Source organism: Electrophorus electricus, chromosome 16 (assembly GCF_041902795.1).
Source record: "Electrophorus electricus isolate QZ-2024a chromosome 16, ASM4190279v1, whole genome shotgun sequence".
NCBI classification, from domain to species: Eukaryota; Metazoa; Chordata; class Actinopteri; order Gymnotiformes; family Gymnotidae; genus Electrophorus; species Electrophorus electricus.
In genome coordinates, this window is record NC_137512.1 from 11,732,091 (window position 1) to 11,746,482 (window position 14,392).

Genomic DNA, 14,392 nt, shown 5'->3' on the forward strand with positions numbered 1-14,392 from the left:
CTTTACTTTGAAACTGTTCTTTACCTTTTTCACACTATGAAACAGCTTTGTATTCGCTTTAACACTGTTTCAGGGCAAGAGATTGTGTATTAGACAAAAACTTAATGCTTTATAAGAAGAATCTTTACTTTGAAACTCTGTTCTTTACCTTTTTCACACTATGAAACAGCTTTGTATTCACCTTAAACACTGTTTCAGGGCAAGAGATTGTGTTTTAGACTAAAACTTAATGCTTTATAAGAAGAATCTTTACTTTGAAACTCTGTTCTTTACCTTTTTCACACTATGAAACAGCTTTTTATTCAACTTAAACACTGTTTCAGGACAAGAGATTGTGTTTAGACTAAAACAATGCTTTATAAGAAGAGTCTTCACTTTGAAACTCTGTTCTTTACCTATTTCACACTATGAAACAGCTTTGTATTCACCTTAAACACTGTTTCAGTACAAGAGCTTGTGTTTTAGACTAAAAGGTAATGCATTATTAGAAGAATCTTTACTTTGAAAGTCTGTTCTTTACCTTTTTCACACTGTGAAACAGATTTGTATTCAACTTAAACACTGTTTCAGGGCAAGAGATTGTGTTTTAGACTAAAACAATGCTTTATAAGAAGAATATTTACTTTGAAACTCTGTTCTTTACCTTTTTCACATTATGAAACAGCTTTGTATTCACCTTAAACACTGTTTCAGGGCAAGAGATTGTGTTTTAGACTAAAAGGTAATGCATTTTAAGAAGAATCTTTACTTTGAAACTCTGTTCTTTACCTTTATCACACTATGAAACAGCTTTGTATTCAACTTAAACACTGTTTCAGGGTAAGAGATTGTGTTTTAGACTAAAATAATGCTTTATAAGAAGAATCTTTACTTTGAAACTCTGTTCTTTACCTTTTCCACACTATGAAACAGCTTTGTATTCAACTTAAGCACTGTTTCAGGGCAAGAGATTGTGTTTTAGACTAAAACTATGCTTCAAAAGAAGAATCTTTACTTTGAAACTCTGTTCTTTACCTTTTTCACACTATGAAACAGCTTTGTATTCACCTTAAACACTGTTTCAGGGCAAGAGATTGTGTTTTAGACTAAAACTTAATGCTTTATAAGAAGAATCTTTACTTTGAAACTCTGTTCTTTACCTTTTCCACACTATGAAACAGCTTTGTATTCAACTTAAACACTGTTTCAGGGCAAGAGATTGTGTTTTAGACTAAAAGGTAATGCATTATAAGAAGAATCTTTACTTTGAAACTGTTCTTTACCTTTTCCACACTATGAAACAGCTTTGTATTCGCCTTAAACACTGTTTCAGGACAAGAGATTGTGTTTTAGACTAAAACAATGCTTTATAAGAAGAGTCTTCACTTTCAAACTCTGTTCTTTACCTATTTCACACTATGAAACAGCTTTGTATTCACCTTAAACACTGTTTCAGTACAAGAGCTTGTGTTTTAGACTAAAAGGTAATGCATTATTAGAAGAATCTTTACTTTGAAAGTCTGTTCTTTACCTTTTTCACACTGTGAAACAGATTTGTATTCACCTTAAACACTGTTTCAGGACAAGAGATTGTGTTTTAGAATAAAAGGTAATGCATTATAAGAAGAATCATTACTTTGAAACTCTTCTTTACCTGTTTCACAGTATGAAACAGCTTTGTATTCGACTTAAACACTGTTTCAGGGCAAGAGATTGTGTTTTAGACTAAAACAATGCTTTATAAGAAGAATCTTTACTTTGAAACTCTGTTCTTTACCTTTTTCACACTATGAAACAGCTTTGTATTCGCTTTAACACTGTTTCAGGGCAAGAGATTGTGTATTAGACAAAAACTTAATGCTTTATAAGAAGAATCTTTACTTTGAAACTCTGTTCTTTACCTTTTTCACACTATGAAACAGCTTTGTATTCACCTTAAACACTGTTTCAGGGCAAGAGATTGTGTTTTAGACTAAAACTTAATGCTTTATAAGAAGAATCTTTACTTTGAAACTCTGTTCTTTACCTTTTTCACACTATGAAACAGCTTTTTATTCAACTTAAACACTGTTTCAGGACAAGAGATTGTGTTTAGACTAAAACAATGCTTTATAAGAAGAGTCTTCACTTTGAAACTCTGTTCTTTACCTATTTCACACTATGAAACAGCTTTGTATTCACCTTAAACACTGTTTCAGTACAAGAGCTTGTGTTTTAGACTAAAAGGTAATGCATTATTAGAAGAATCTTTACTTTGAAAGTCTGTTCTTTACCTTTTTCACACTGTGAAACAGATTTGTATTTGACTTAAACACTGTTTCAGGGCAAGAGATTGTGTTTTAGACTAAAACAATGCTTTATAAGAAGAATACTTACTTTGAAACTCTGTTCTTTACCTTTTTCACATTATGAAACAGCTTTGTATTCACCTTAAACACTGTTTCAGGGCAAGAGATTGTGTTTTAGACTAAAAGGTAATGCATTTTAAGAAGAATCTTTACTTTGAAAGTCTGTTCTTTACCTTTTTCACACTGTGAAACAGATTTGTATTTGACTTAAACACTGTTTCAGGGCAAGAGATTGTGTTTTAGACTAAAACAATGCTTTATAAGAAGAATACTTACTTTGAAACTCTGTTCTTTACCTTTTTCACATTATGAAACAGCTTTGTATTCACCTTAAACACTGTTTCAGGGCAAGAGATTGTGTTTTAGACTAAAAGGTAATGCATTTTAAGAAGAATCTTTACTTTGAAACTCTGTTCTTTACCTTTATCACACTATGAAACAGCTTTGTATTCAACTTAAACACTGTTTCAGGGTAAGATATTGTGTTTTAGACTAAAACAATGCTTTATAAGAAGAATCTTTACTTTGAAACTCTGTTCTTTACCTTTTCCACACTATGAAACAGCTTTGTATTCAACTTAAGCACTGTTTCAGGGCAAGAGATTGTGTTTTAGACTAAAACAATGCTTTATAAGAAGAATCTTTACTTTGAAACTCTGTTCTTTACCTTTTTCACACTATGAAACAGCTTTGTATTCAGCTTAAACACTGTTTCAGGGCAAGAGATTGTGTTTTAGACTAAAAGGTAATGCATTATAAGAAGAATCTTTACTTTGAAACTGTTCTTTACCTTTTTCACACTATGAAACAGCTTTGTATTCACTTTAACACTGTTTCAGGGCAAGAGATTGTGTATTAGACAAAAACTTAATGCTTTATAAGAAGAATCTTTACTTTGAAACTCTGTTCTTTACCTTTTTCACACTATGAAACAGCTTTGTATTCACCTTAAACACTGTTTCAGGGCAAGAGATTGTGTTTTAGACTAAAACTTAATGCTTTATAAGAAGAATCTTTACTTTGAAACTCTGTTCTTTACCTTTTTCACACTATGAAACAGCTTTTTATTCAACTTAAACACTGTTTCAGGGCAAGAGATTGTGTTTTAGACTAAAACGATGCTTTATAAGAAGAGTCTTCTCTTTGAAACTCTGTTCTTTACCTATTTCACACTATGAAACAGCTCTGTATTCACCTTAAACACGGTTTCAGGACAAGATCTTGTGTTTTAGACTAAAAGGTAATGCATTATTAGAAGAATCTTTACTTTGAAAGTCTGTTCTTTACCTTTTTCACACTGTGAAACAGCTTTGTATTCACTTTAACACTGTTTCAGGGTAAGAGATTGTGTTTTAGACTAAAACAATGCTTTATAAGAAGAATATTTACTTTGAAACTCTGTTCTTTACCTTTTTCACATTATGAAACAGCTTTGTATTCACCTTAAACACTGTTTCAGGGCAAGAGATTGTGTTTTAGACTAAAAGGTAATGCATTTTAAGAAGAATCTTTACTTTGAAACTCTGTTCTTTACCTTTATCACACTATGAAACAGCTTTGTATTCAACTTAAACACTGTTTCAGGGTAAGAGATTGTGTTTTAGACTAAAACAATGCTTTATAAGAAGAATCTTTACTTTGAAACTCTGTTCTTTACCTTTTCCACACTATGAAACAGCTTTGTATTCAACTTAAGCACTGTTTCAGGGCAAGAGATTGTGTTTTAGACTAAAACAATGCTTCAAAAGAAGAATCTTTACTTTGAAACTCTGTTCTTTACCTTTTTCACACTATGAAACAGCTTTGTATTCAGCTTAAACACTGTTTCAGGGCAAGAGATTGTGTTTTAGACTAAAAGGTAATGCATTATAAGAAGAATCTTTACTTTGAAACTGTTCTTTACCTTTTTCACACTATGAAACAGCTTTGTATTCACTTTAATACTGTTTCAGGGCAAAAGATTGTGTATTAGACAAAAACAATGCTTTATAAGAAGAATCTTTACTTTGAAACTCTGTTCTTTATCTTTTTAAAACTATGAAACAGCTTTGTATTCAACTTAAACACTGTTTCAGGGCAAGAGATTGTGTTTTAGACTAAAACAATGCTTGATAAGAAGAATATTTACTTTGAAACTCTGTTCTTTACCTTTTTCACACTATGAAACAGCTTTGTATTCACCTTAAACACTGTTTCAGGGCAAGAGATTGTGTTTTAGAATAAAAGGTAATGCATTATAAGAAGAATCTTTAATTTGAAACTCTGTTCTTTACCTTTTTAACACTATGAAACAGCTTTGTATTCAACTTAAACACTGTTTCAGGGCAAGAGATTGTGTTTTAGACTAAAACTTAATGCTTTATAAGAAGAATCTTTACTTTGAAACTCTGTTCTTTACCTTTTTCACACTATGAAACAGCTTTGTATTCGCCTTAAACACTGTTTCAGGGCAAGAGATTGTGTTTTAGACTAAAACAATGCTTTATAAGAAAAATCTTTACTTTGAAACTCTGTTCTTTACCTTTTTCACACTGTGAAACAGATTTGTATTCACCTTAAACACTTTTTCAGGGCTAGAGATTGTGTTTTAGACTAAAACAATGCTTTATAAGAAGAATCTTTACTTTGAAACTCTGTTCTTTATCTTTTTAACACTATGAAACAGCTTTGTATTCAACTTAAACACTGTTTCAGGGCAAGAGATTGTGTTTTAGACTAAAACTTAATGCTTTATAAGAAGAATCTTTACTTTGAAACTCAGTTCTTTACCTTTTTCACACTATGAAACAGCTTTGTATTCAGCTTAAACACTGTTTCAGGGCAAGAGATTGTGTTTTAGACTAAAAGGTAATGCATTATAAGAAGAATCTTTACTTTGAAACTGTTCTTTACCTTTTTCACACTATGAAACAGCTTTGTATTCGCTTTAACACTGTTTCAGGGCAAGAGATTGTGTATTAGACAAAAACTTAATGCTTTATAAGAAGAATCTTTACTTTGAAACTCTGTTCTTTACCTTTTTCACACTATGAAACAGCTTTTTATTCAACTTAAACACTGTTTCAGGACAAGAGATTGTGTTTAGACTAAAACAATGCTTTATAAGAAGAGTCTTCACTTTGAAACTCTGTTCTTTACCTATTTCACACTATGAAACAGCTTTGTATTCACCTTAAACACTGTTTCAGTACAAGAGCTTGTGTTTTAGACTAAAAGGTAATGCATTATTAGAAGAATCTTTACTTTGAAAGTCTGTTCTTTACCTTTTTCACACTGTGAAACAGATTTGTATTCAACTTAAACACTGTTTCAGGGCAAGAGATTGTGTTTTAGACTAAAACAATGCTTTATAAGAAGAATATTTACTTTGAAACTCTGTTCTTTACCTTTTTCACATTATGAAACAGCTTTGTATTCACCTTAAACACTGTTTCAGGGCAAGAGATTGTGTTTTAGACTAAAAGGTAATGCATTTTAAGAAGAATCTTTACTTTGAAACTCTGTTCTTTACCTTTATCACACTATGAAACAGCTTTGTATTCAACTTAAACACTGTTTCAGGGTAAGAGATTGTGTTTTAGACTAAAATAATGCTTTATAAGAAGAATCTTTACTTTGAAACTCTGTTCTTTACCTTTTCCACACTATGAAACAGCTTTGTATTCATCTTAAGCACTGTTTCAGGGCAAGAGATTGTGTTTTAGACTAAAACTATGCTTCAAAAGAAGAATCTTTACTTTGAAACTCTGTTCTTTACCTTTTTCACACTATGAAACAGCTTTGTATTCACCTTAAACACTGTTTCAGGGCAAGAGATTGTGTTTTAGACTAAAACTTAATGCTTTATAAGAAGAATCTTTACTTTGAAACTCTGTTCTTTACCTTTTCCACACTATGAAACAGCTTTGTATTCAACTTAAACACTGTTTCAGGGCAAGAGATTGTGTTTTAGACTAAAACTTAATGCTTTATAAGAAGAATCTTTACTTTGAAACTCAGTTCTTTACCTTTTTCACACTATGAAACAGCTTTGTATTCAGCTTAAACACTGTTTCAGGGCAAGAGATTGTGTTTTAGACTAAAAGGTAATGCATTATAAGAAGAATCTTTACTTTGAAACTGTTCTTTACCTTTTTCACACTATGAAACAGCTTTGTATTCGCTTTAACACTGTTTCAGGACAAGAGATTGTGTTTAGACTAAAACAATGCTTTATAAGAAGAGTCTTCACTTTGAAACTCTGTTCTTTACCTATTTCACACTATGAAACAGCTTTGTATTCACCTTAAACACTGTTTCAGTACAAGAGCTTGTGTTTTAGACTAAAAGGTAATGCATTATTAGAAGAATCTTTACTTTGAAAGTCTGTTCTTTACCTTTTTCACACTGTGAAACAGATTTGTATTCAACTTAAACACTGTTTCAGGGCAAGAGATTGTGTTTTAGACTAAAACAATGCTTTATAAGAAGAATATTTACTTTGAAACTCTGTTCTTTACCTTTTTCACATTATGAAACAGCTTTGTATTCACCTTAAACACTGTTTCAGGGCAAGAGATTGTGTTTTAGACTAAAAGGTAATGCATTTTAAGAAGAATCTTTACTTTGAAACTCTGTTCTTTACCTTTATCACACTATGAAACAGCTTTGTATTCAACTTAAACACTGTTTCAGGGTAAGAGATTGTGTTTTAGACTAAAATAATGCTTTATAAGAAGAATCTTTACTTTGAAACTCTGTTCTTTACCTTTTCCACACTATGAAACAGCTTTGTATTCAACTTAAGCACTGTTTCAGGGCAAGAGATTGTGTTTTAGACTAAAACTATGCTTCAAAAGAAGAATCTTTACTTTGAAACTCTGTTCTTTACCTTTTTCACACTATGAAACAGCTTTGTATTCACCTTAAACACTGTTTCAGGGCAAGAGATTGTGTTTTAGACTAAAACTTAATGCTTTATAAGAAGAATCTTTACTTTGAAACTCTGTTCTTTACCTTTTCCACACTATGAAACAGCTTTGTATTCAACTTAAACACTGTTTCAGGGCAAGAGATTGTGTTTTAGACTAAAAGGTAATGCATTATAAGAAGAATCTTTACTTTGAAACTGTTCTTTACCTTTTCCACACTATGAAACAGCTTTGTATTCGCCTTAAACACTGTTTCAGGACAAGAGATTGTGTTTTAGACTAAAACAATGCTTTATAAGAAGAGTCTTCACTTTCAAACTCTGTTCTTTACCTATTTCACACTATGAAACAGCTTTGTATTCACCTTAAACACTGTTTCAGTACAAGAGCTTGTGTTTTAGACTAAAAGGTAATGCATTATTAGAAGAATCTTTACTTTGAAAGTCTGTTCTTTACCTTTTTCACACTGTGAAACAGATTTGTATTCACCTTAAACACTGTTTCAGGACAAGAGATTGTGTTTTAGAATAAAAGGTAATGCATTATAAGAAGAATCATTACTTTGAAACTCTTCTTTACCTGTTTCACAGTATGAAACAGCTTTGTATTCGACTTAAACACTGTTTCAGGGCAAGAGATTGTGTTTTAGACTAAAACAATGCTTTATAAGAAGAATCTTTACTTTGAAACTCTGTTCTTTACCTTTTTCACACTATGAAACAGCTTTGTATTCGCTTTAACACTGTTTCAGGGCAAGAGATTGTGTATTAGACAAAAACTTAATGCTTTATAAGAAGAATCTTTACTTTGAAACTCTGTTCTTTACCTTTTTCACACTATGAAACAGCTTTGTATTCACCTTAAACACTGTTTCAGGGCAAGAGATTGTGTTTTAGACTAAAACTTAATGCTTTATAAGAAGAATCTTTACTTTGAAACTCTGTTCTTTACCTTTTTCACACTATGAAACAGCTTTTTATTCAACTTAAACACTGTTTCAGGACAAGAGATTGTGTTTAGACTAAAACAATGCTTTATAAGAAGAGTCTTCACTTTGAAACTCTGTTCTTTACCTATTTCACACTATGAAACAGCTTTGTATTCACCTTAAACACTGTTTCAGTACAAGAGCTTGTGTTTTAGACTAAAAGGTAATGCATTATTAGAAGAATCTTTACTTTGAAAGTCTGTTCTTTACCTTTTTCACACTGTGAAACAGATTTGTATTTGACTTAAACACTGTTTCAGGGCAAGAGATTGTGTTTTAGACTAAAACAATGCTTTATAAGAAGAATACTTACTTTGAAACTCTGTTCTTTACCTTTTTCACATTATGAAACAGCTTTGTATTCACCTTAAACACTGTTTCAGGGCAAGAGATTGTGTTTTAGACTAAAAGGTAATGCATTTTAAGAAGAATCTTTACTTTGAAACTCTGTTCTTTACCTTTATCACACTATGAAACAGCTTTGTATTCAACTTAAACACTGTTTCAGGGTAAGAGATTGTGTTTTAGACTAAAATAATACTTTATAAGAAGAATCTTTACTTTGAAACTCTGTTCTTTACCTTTTCCACACTATGAAACAGCTTTGTATTCAACTTAAGCACTGTTTCAGGGCAAGAGATTGTGTTTTAGACTAAAACTATGCTTCAAAAGAAGAATCTTTACTTTGAAACTCTGTTCTTTACCTTTTTCACACTATGAAACAGCTTTGTATTCACCTTAAACACTGTTTCAGGGCAAGAGATTGTGTTTTAGACTAAAACTTAATGCTTTATAAGAAGAATCTTTACTTTGAAACTCTGTTCTTTACCTTTTCCACACTATGAAACAGCTTTGTATTCAACTTAAACACTGTTTCAGGGCAAGAGATTGTGTTTTAGACTAAAAGGTAATGCATTATAAGAAGAATCTTTACTTTGAAACTGTTCTTTACCTTTTCCACACTATGAAACAGCTTTGTATTCGCCTTAAACACTGTTTCAGGGCAAGAGATTGTGTATTAGACAAAAACTTAATGCTTTATAAGAAGAATCTTTACTTTGAAACTCTGTTCTTTACCTTTTTCACACTATGAAACAGCTTTTTATTCAACTTAAACACTGTTTCAGGACAAGAGATTGTGTTTAGACTAAAACAATGCTTTATAAGAAGAGTCTTCACTTTGAAACTCTGTTCTTTACCTATTTCACACTATGAAACAGCTTTGTATTCACCTTAAACACTGTTTCAGTACAAGAGCTTGTGTTTTAGACTAAAAGGTAATGCATTATTAGAAGAATCTTTACTTTGAAAGTCTGTTCTTTACCTTTTTCACACTGTGAAACAGATTTGTATTCAACTTAAACACTGTTTCAGGGCAAGAGATTGTGTTTTAGACTAAAACAATGCTTTATAAGAAGAATATTTACTTTGAAACTCTGTTCTTTACCTTTTTCACATTATGAAACAGCTTTGTATTCACCTTAAACACTGTTTCAGGGCAAGAGATTGTGTTTTAGACTAAAAGGTAATGCATTTTAAGAAGAATCTTTACTTTGAAACTCTGTTCTTTACCTTTATCACACTATGAAACAGCTTTGTATTCAACTTAAACACTGTTTCAGGGTAAGAGATTGTGTTTTAGACTAAAATAATGCTTTATAAGAAGAATCTTTACTTTGAAACTCTGTTCTTTACCTTTTCCACACTATGAAACAGCTTTGTATTCAACTTAAGCACTGTTTCAGGGCAAGAGATTGTGTTTTAGACTAAAACTATGCTTCAAAAGAAGAATCTTTACTTTGAAACTCTGTTCTTTACCTTTTTCACACTATGAAACAGCTTTGTATTCACCTTAAACACTGTTTCAGGGCAAGAGATTGTGTTTTAGACTAAAACTTAATGCTTTATAAGAAGAATCTTTACTTTGAAACTCTGTTCTTTACCTTTTCCACACTATGAAACAGCTTTGTATTCAACTTAAACACTGTTTCAGGGCAAGAGATTGTGTTTTAGACTAAAACTTAATGCTTTATAAGAAGAATCTTTACTTTGAAACTCAGTTCTTTACCTTTTTCACACTATGAAACAGCTTTGTATTCAGCTTAAACACTGTTTCAGGGCAAGAGATTGTGTTTTAGACTAAAAGGTAATGCATTATAAGAAGAATCTTTACTTTGAAACTGTTCTTTACCTTTTTCACACTATGAAACAGCTTTGTATTCGCTTTAACACTGTTTCAGGACAAGAGATTGTGTTTAGACTAAAACAATGCTTTATAAGAAGAGTCTTCACTTTGAAACTCTGTTCTTTACCTATTTCACACTATGAAACAGCTTTGTATTCACCTTAAACACTGTTTCAGTACAAGAGCTTGTGTTTTAGACTAAAAGGTAATGCATTATTAGAAGAATCTTTACTTTGAAAGTCTGTTCTTTACCTTTTTCACACTGTGAAACAGATTTGTATTCAACTTAAACACTGTTTCAGGGCAAGAGATTGTGTTTTAGACTAAAACAATGCTTTATAAGAAGAATATTTACTTTGAAACTCTGTTCTTTACCTTTTTCACATTATGAAACAGCTTTGTATTCACCTTAAACACTGTTTCAGGGCAAGAGATTGTGTTTTAGACTAAAAGGTAATGCATTTTAAGAAGAATCTTTACTTTGAAACTCTGTTCTTTACCTTTATCACACTATGAAACAGCTTTGTATTCAACTTAAACACTGTTTCAGGGTAAGAGATTGTGTTTTAGACTAAAATAATGCTTTATAAGAAGAATCTTTACTTTGAAACTCTGTTCTTTACCTTTTCCACACTATGAAACAGCTTTGTATTCAACTTAAGCACTGTTTCAGGGCAAGAGATTGTGTTTTAGACTAAAACTATGCTTCAAAAGAAGAATCTTTACTTTGAAACTCTGTTCTTTACCTTTTTCACACTATGAAACAGCTTTGTATTCACCTTAAACACTGTTTCAGGGCAAGAGATTGTGTTTTAGACTAAAACTTAATGCTTTATAAGAAGAATCTTTACTTTGAAACTCTGTTCTTTACCTTTTCCACACTATGAAACAGCTTTGTATTCAACTTAAACACTGTTTCAGGGCAAGAGATTGTGTTTTAGACTAAAAGGTAATGCATTATAAGAAGAATCTTTACTTTGAAACTGTTCTTTACCTTTTCCACACTATGAAACAGCTTTGTATTCGCCTTAAACACTGTTTCAGGACAAGAGATTGTGTTTTAGACTAAAACAATGCTTTATAAGAAGAGTCTTCACTTTCAAACTCTGTTCTTTACCTATTTCACACTATGAAACAGCTTTGTATTCACCTTAAACACTGTTTCAGTACAAGAGCTTGTGTTTTAGACTAAAAGGTAATGCATTATTAGAAGAATCTTTACTTTGAAAGTCTGTTCTTTACCTTTTTCACACTGTGAAACAGATTTGTATTCACCTTAAACACTGTTTCAGGACAAGAGATTGTGTTTTAGAATAAAAGGTAATGCATTATAAGAAGAATCATTACTTTGAAACTCTTCTTTACCTGTTTCACAGTATGAAACAGCTTTGTATTCGACTTAAACACTGTTTCAGGGCAAGAGATTGTGTTTTAGACTAAAACAATGCTTTATAAGAAGAATCTTTACTTTGAAACTCTGTTCTTTACCTTTTTCACACTATGAAACAGCTTTGTATTCGCTTTAACACTGTTTCAGGGCAAGAGATTGTGTATTAGACAAAAACTTAATGCTTTATAAGAAGAATCTTTACTTTGAAACTCTGTTCTTTACCTTTTTCACACTATGAAACAGCTTTGTATTCACCTTAAACACTGTTTCAGGGCAAGAGATTGTGTTTTAGACTAAAACTTAATGCTTTATAAGAAGAATCTTTACTTTGAAACTCTGTTCTTTACCTTTTTCACACTATGAAACAGCTTTTTATTCAACTTAAACACTGTTTCAGGACAAGAGATTGTGTTTAGACTAAAACAATGCTTTATAAGAAGAGTCTTCACTTTGAAACTCTGTTCTTTACCTATTTCACACTATGAAACAGCTTTGTATTCACCTTAAACACTGTTTCAGTACAAGAGCTTGTGTTTTAGACTAAAAGGTAATGCATTATTAGAAGAATCTTTACTTTGAAAGTCTGTTCTTTACCTTTTTCACACTGTGAAACAGATTTGTATTTGACTTAAACACTGTTTCAGGGCAAGAGATTGTGTTTTAGACTAAAACAATGCTTTATAAGAAGAATACTTACTTTGAAACTCTGTTCTTTACCTTTTTCACATTATGAAACAGCTTTGTATTCACCTTAAACACTGTTTCAGGGCAAGAGATTGTGTTTTAGACTAAAAGGTAATGCATTTTAAGAAGAATCTTTACTTTGAAACTCTGTTCTTTACCTTTATCACACTATGAAACAGCTTTGTATTCAACTTAAACACTGTTTCAGGGTAAGAGATTGTGTTTTAGACTAAAATAATACTTTATAAGAAGAATCTTTACTTTGAAACTCTGTTCTTTACCTTTTCCACACTATGAAACAGCTTTGTATTCAACTTAAGCACTGTTTCAGGGCAAGAGATTGTGTTTTAGACTAAAACTATGCTTCAAAAGAAGAATCTTTACTTTGAAACTCTGTTCTTTACCTTTTTCACACTATGAAACAGCTTTGTATTCACCTTAAACACTGTTTCAGGGCAAGAGATTGTGTTTTAGACTAAAACTTAATGCTTTATAAGAAGAATCTTTACTTTGAAACTCTGTTCTTTACCTTTTCCACACTATGAAACAGCTTTGTATTCAACTTAAACACTGTTTCAGGGCAAGAGATTGTGTTTTAGACTAAAAGGTAATGCATTATAAGAAGAATCTTTACTTTGAAACTGTTCTTTACCTTTTCCACACTATGAAACAGCTTTGTATTCGCCTTAAACACTGTTTCAGGACAAGAGATTGTGTTTTAGACTAAAACGATGCTTTATAAGAAGAGTCTTCACTTTGAAACTCTGTTCTTTACCTATTTCACACTATGAAACAGCTTTGTATTCACCTTAAACACTGTTTCAGTACAAGAGCTTGTGTTTTAGACTAAAAGGTAATGCATTATTAGAAGAATCTTTACTTTGAAAGTCTGTTCTTTACCTTTTTCACACTGTGAAACAGATTTGTATTTGACTTAAACACTGTTTCAGGGCAAGAGATTGTGTTTTAGACTAAAACAATGCTTTATAAGAAGAATATTTACTTTGAAACTCTGTTCTTTACCTTTTTCACATTATGAAACAGCTTTGTATTCACCTTAAACACTGTTTCAGGGCAAGAGATTGTGTTTTAGACTAAAAGGTAATGCATTTTAAGAAGAATCTTTACTTTGAAACTCTGTTCTTTACCTTTATCACACTATGAAACAGCTTTGTATTCAACTTAAACACTGTTTCAGGGTAAGAGATTGTGTTTTAGACTAAAATAATGCTTTATAAGAAGAATCTTTACTTTGAAACTCTGTTCTTTACCTTTTCCACACTATGAAACAGCTTTGTATTCAACTTAAGCACTGTTTCAGGGCAAGAGATTGTGTTTTAGACTAAAACTATGCTTCAAAAGAAGAATCTTTACTTTGAAACTCTGTTCTTTACCTTTTTCACACTATGAAACAGCTTTGTATTCAGCTTAAACACTGTTTCAGGGCAAGAGATTGTGTTTTAGACTAAAAGGTAATGCATTATAAGAAGAATCTTTACTTTGAAACTGTTCTTTACCTTTTTCACACTATGAAACAGCTTTGTATTCACTTTAACACTGTTTCAGGGCAAGAGATTGTGTATTAGACAAAAACAATGCTTTATAAGAAGAATCTTTACTTTGAAACTCTGTTCTTTATCTTTTTAAAACTATGAAACAGCTTTGTATTCAACTTAAACACTGTTTCAGGGCAAGAGATTGTGTTTTAGACTAAAACAATGCTTGATAAGAAGAATATTTACTTTGAAACTCTGTTCTTTACCTTTTTCACACTATGAAACAGCTTTGTATTCACCTTAAACACTGTTTCAGGGCAAGAGATTGTGTTTTAGAATAAAAGGTAATGCATTATAAGAAGAATCATTACTTTGAAACTCTTCTTTACCTGTTTCACAGTATGAAACAGCT